Source organism: Cervus canadensis, chromosome X (genome assembly GCF_019320065.1).
Source record: "Cervus canadensis isolate Bull #8, Minnesota chromosome X, ASM1932006v1, whole genome shotgun sequence".
In the NCBI taxonomy this organism is placed as follows: Eukaryota; Metazoa; Chordata; class Mammalia; order Artiodactyla; family Cervidae; genus Cervus; species Cervus canadensis.
The window spans coordinates 43,542,395-43,548,394 of NC_057419.1; positions in this window are offsets into that span (position 1 = coordinate 43,542,395).

Consider the following 6,000-nt stretch of genomic DNA (forward strand, 5'->3'; position numbering starts at 1 on the left):
AATTAAGATTTATACAATGTTCCCACAATGGTGGGATACAAATTCTATTCAAGCTCCCATAGACTATAAACCAGGGACACTGAAACATATACAGGGACTTAAAACAAGGATGTATGAAGCAGGGCACCCAAAGTCAGTGCTCTGTGACAACCAGAAGGAATGGGGTGGGCAGGGACATGGGAGGGGGGTTCAGGATTGAAGGGACACATGTATAGCTGTGGCTGATTCATATTGATGTATGGCAAAAACCATTACAATATTGTAAAGAAATTATCTTCCTTTTTTTTTTTTAGAAATTATCTTCCAATTAAAGTAAATAAATTAAAAAAATCATAAAATAAGGTGCAAAAGTGTCATCATCTAAAAGGTATTGAAATCATATAGAGTCTGTTCTCTTATCATTGTGGAATTCTGTCAGAAATCAATATTAAAAGATTTTTGAAAATAAGCCACATATCTTCAAGTGCTATGTGATAGTTACCAAGAGAGATCTTTGACTTAGCCATTGAAAGCCTTAATAAAGTTAAAAGAATGAAAAAACACAGAGGGCGATTGCAGAGAAGAAACATTTAAATGAGAAATTAATATCAAAATGAGAAATTAATATCAAAGGTATTTTAAAAGCTCCAAGTATTTGGAAATTAAATGTCCACTTTTAAATGATGGGTTTATCTAAGAAGCCATACCAAGGAAAATGAGAAAATATTTATAATAGACTAAAAATAAAAAGAGAATTTATCAGAATATGTTGCATGCAGCTGAAGCTGCTCAGTACAACTAAATACAATGTGGATCTTGAATAATATAAGAAAACAAATAATGGACACTAGCATAAAGTTTTGTGAAATTTGAACAAAATCTGTTTGATACTGTATCACATGTTAATTACTTTTTAATTTTTTACAGCATAGTATTTCTTTATATTTTCAGAATTGAATTAGAAGTTTCAAGCCTCATTGAATTTTTTTAATCACTAAAATAATGAGCTTTCTAGAATTTTAGCAGGAATACTAGATGTCAGAATAAATGAAACTATATCAAAGTTTTGAGTGAATATAAATTAGAAATCTAGCATTCTATTCATACTTAAACAAGTGGAACCAAAATGCCATAAACTTTTTAGCTAAGCAAAAATTCATAAGTTCTCTAAAATATATATATTATGCATACTATATATGTACACAAAAGCTTTTCTACTACACTTGATAACAGCTTGAGAAAGAACAAAAAATGGAGATGGTGAAATTGGAAAACATATACTAAATGAAATGGGAGCACTGAATATGAAATAAAAAAAGTGAAACACACTAGATAAAAGTAAAAGATCACCATATAGTCCAGTTGTTTTTAAACATAGCTGCTCATTAGAATCACATCTGGAGCTTTGGAGAAAAAAACAATACCTGGGCATTTGCATTTTTAAAAAAAGTCCAAGATAAATCTAATGTGTATCTGGATTTTAAAAATGGTTGCAAGTTTTTTTTCCCATTTATTTTTATTAGTTGGAGGCTAATTACTTTACAATATTGTAGTGGTTTTTGCCATACATTGACATGAATCAGCCATGGATTTACATGTATTCCCCATCCCGATCCTCTCTCCCACCTCCCTCTCCACCCGATCCCTCTGGGTCTTCCCAGTGCACCAGCCCCGAGCACTTGTCTCATGCATCCAACCTGGGCTGGTGATCTGTTTCACCCTTGATAATATACATGTTTCGATGCTGTTCTCTTTAAACATCCCACCCTCTCCTTCTCCCACAGAGTACAAAAGTCTGTTCTGTACAGCTGTGTCTCTTTTTCTGTTTTGCATATAGGGTTATCGTTACCATCTTTCTAAATTCCATATATATGCATTAGTATACTATATTGGTGTTTATCTTTCTGGCTTACTTCACTCTGTATAATGGGCTCCAGTTTCATCCATCTCATTAGAACTGATTCAAATGAATTCTTTTTAATGGCTGAGTAATATTCCATGGTGCATATGTACCACAGCTTTCTTATCCATTCGTCTGCTGATGGGCATCTAGCTTGCTTCCATGTCCTGGCTATTATAAACAGTGCTGCGATGAACACTGGGGTGCATGTGTCTCTTCATATCTGGTTTCTTCGGTGTGTATGCCCAGGAGTGGGATTGCTGGGTCATATGGCAGTTCCATTTCCAGTTTTTTAAGGAATCTCCACATTGTTCTCCATAGTGGCTGTACTAGTTTGCATTCCCACCAACAGTGTAAGAGGGTTCCCTTTTCTCCACACCCTCTCCAGCATTTATTGCTTGTAGACTTTTGGATAGCAGCCATTCTGACTGGCGTGTATTGGTACCTCATTGTGGTTTTGATTTTTCTGCTAAATGGTAGTTTTAGTGATATAGAATTTTATCATTTTCTGTTGACCAATCATGATACAGTGGTATTAGAATGAATAATAGTTACATAATCACAGTAGAAAAAGATGTTTATCAGTTTTCACAATCTTTTTTGCTGGATACAGTGTCCTTCTGTTGATCGTTGTTCAACAGTTTATGCTGATTTTAGTTGCAATTTTGGTGCTCTTGCAGGAGGAGATGAGTGCACTTCCTTCTACTCCACCATCTTGAACCAATGCCCCATGTTACTGTCCTTTTGATGAGAGCATTTATGTATGAAGTGATATTTTATTGTTTTGATTTGCACTTCTGCAGTGATTAATGATGTTAGGCATCATTTCATGTACTTATTGGCCATCTATATATCTCTTTTGGAGAAATATCATTCAAATATTTTACCAATTTTTAAATTGGATTATTTGTCTTTTAATTTTTTTAGTTATAAGAGTTCTTTATATATTCTGGATACAAATATTTGCCAGATGTGTGACTGAAAATTACTTTCTTCCATTCTCTTAGCTGTCTTTTCACTTTCTTAGTAGAATTAAAGCACAAAAATTATTTTTAATATAGTCCAATTTATCTATTTTTTAATATTGTTGTTGCTTGCGCTTTTGATGTCATATATAAGAAACCATTGCATAATCCAAGTAAATTTATACCTATATTTTTGTCTAGAGTTTTATTGCTTGAGTTCTTACAATTAAACCTTTACACATTTTGAGCTTATTTCTCTACATAGGGTAAGGTAGGTAAGGTATCTTTTGCATGTAGATACCCAATTGTACCAGCAGCATATATAGAAAGAAATACTTTTTCCCCATTGAATTTTCTTGACATCAGTGTCAAAGGACATTGGCTGTAGTTGTGTGAGTGAGTTTGTTTCTGAATGCTTGATTTGATACCATTGATCTACAAGTCTATTTTTGACAGTACTGTGCTGACTTCATGCTGTAGCTTTGTAATAAGTTTAAAAATCACAAAGTCTGAGTTTTCCAACTTTGTTCTTTCCAAGGTTGTTTTGACTTTTGGTGTCCCTGGCATTTTCATATACTTTTTAGGATCAATTTGTCTATTACTGCAAAAAAGGTCATTGGGATTTTGAAAGCATATTGAATAAGTAGGTCAATTTGGGGGGTATTGTCATCTTAACAATATTAAGTATAATAATCCATGAACAGGGGCATTTTCTAATTTCTGTAGGTTTTAAAAAATTTTGGCAATTATGTTTCTTTTCTGAAATTTCTTCCTAAATATCTTATTCTTTTTAATGCTGTTGTAAATAGAATTATTTTCTTTTATTTCTTTTTTGGATTGTTCATTGCATGTGTACAAACACAATTGATTTTATACTTGATATTTATCCTGTAAACTTGCTGAACTTGTTTATTAATTCTAATAGGTTTTCTGTGAATTCCTTAGGGTTCTCTATATACAAGATCATTTCATCTGTGAATACAGATTGTTTAACTTCTTCCTTCTCAATCTGGATGCTTTTAATTTATTTTTTCTTGTCTAATTGTCCTGGCTAGAATCTCGAACACAATTTTGAATAGAAATGTGTGAAGGTATATCCTTGTGTTACTTGTGATCTTAAGGGGAAAGCTGTGAAGCATTCGACGTTAAGTCTGACGTCAGTTGTGGATTTATTTGTAGCTTCTCTATAACTACATATGTCAGTTAAGTTAAACTTTTAAATTATATTATTTAAAACTCCTATAACCTTGCTGATTTTGTTTACTGGCTCTATCCAATGAAAGAGGTATGCTGAAATCTCCAACAATTATTCTTGGTTCATTTATTATTCCCTGTTGGTCTATTATTGTGTGTTAGATTTTGGGGGCTATATTATTAGACACATACAAATTTTGATTGTTCTATCCTATTGAATTGACTTTCCTGAATTTGAATCATTCTTCTTTCTCTCTAGTAATACTTTGGTAAAATTTTTCTCATTCTTTTTCTTTAAAACTTTTAATACACATATTTTAGGCATGCCTCTTTTAAATAACAGTGAGTTTTTGTGTGTATATTCAGTTCAGTTCAGTCACTCAGTCATGTCTGACTCTTTGCGGCCCCCGTGAACTGCAGCACGCCAGGCCTCCCTGTCCATCACTAACTCCCGGAGTCCACCCAAACCCATGTCCATAGTGTTGGTGATGCCATCCAACCATCTCATCCTCTGTCGTCCCCCTCTCCTCCTGCCCTCAGTCTTTCGCAGCATCAGGGTCTTTTCCAATGAGTCAGTTCTCTGCATCAGGTGACCAAAGTATTGGAGTTTCAGCTTCAGCATCAGTCCTTCCAATGAACACCCAGGACTGATCTCCTTTAGGATGGACTGGTTGGATCTCCTTGCAGTCCAAGGGACTCTCAAGAGTCTTCTCTCAAAAGCATCAATTCTTCGGCGCTCAGCTTTCTTTATGGTCCAACTCTCACATCCACACATGACTACTGAAAAAACCAGAGCCTTGACTAGACGGACCTTTGTTGGCAAAGTAATGTCTCTGCTCTTTAATATGCTGTCTATGTTGGACATAACTTTCTTTCCAAGGAGCAAGCATCTTTTAATTTCATGGCTGCAGTCACCATCTGCAGTGATTTTGGAGCCCAGAAAAATAAAGTCAGACACTGTGTCTCCTGTTTCCCCATCTGTTTGCCATGAAGTGATGGGACTGGATGCCATGATCTTAGTTTTCTGAATGTTGAGCTTTAAGCCAACTTTTTCACTCTCCTCTTTCACTTTCATCAAGAGGCTCTTTAGTTCTTTTTTTGCTTTCTGCCATAAGGGTGGTGTCATCTGCATATCTGAGGTTATTGATATTTCTCCCACAATCTTGATTCCAGCTTGTGCTTCCTCCAGCCCAGCGTTTCTCATGATGTACTCTGCAGGGTGACAATATACAGCCTTGCCGTACTCCTTTTCCTATTTGGAACCAGTCTGTTGTTCCACGTCCAGTTCTAACTGTTGCTTTCTGACCTGCATATAGGTTTCTCAAGAGGCAGGTCAGGTGGTCTGGTATTCCCATTTCTTTTAAATTTAGTCTGACTGCCTTAGTCTTCAACTTTGTTTTTTTTTTCCCATTTATTTTTATTAGTTGGAAGCTAATTACTTTACAATGTTGTAGTGGTTTTTGCCATACATTGACATGAATCAGCCATGGATTTACATGTGCTCCCCATCCCTATCCCCCCTCCCCCATCCTGATCCCCCCTCCCTTCCACTTTGAATATTTGGTCTAATGTTACTTATTTTAAGTAGTGATATATTTATTTTTAAATTCCTGTGTTCTTTCTCCCCTCATTTTTCCTTCATCTTGACAACTTTTCCTCTTTGGGGAAATTAATCAAACAATTTTTAAAAAATATTCCATTTTCACTGGTAATTTTTCATTATTTTATTATTCTTTTAATTTTTAACCTAAATATTGCAAACATATACTTGACTTATTTGATTCTAGTCTAAGCTAGATCTTTTAACACTCTCTGAGCAATGCAAGGATTTATAACATTTTAACTCCATTTACCCCTACTTTGCTTTTGGTCTATTGTTGTTATATATTTTAATTCTCTATTTTAGACCCATAGACTAATAGTTTCATTACTTTGAACAGTCAATTTATATACATGTTTATC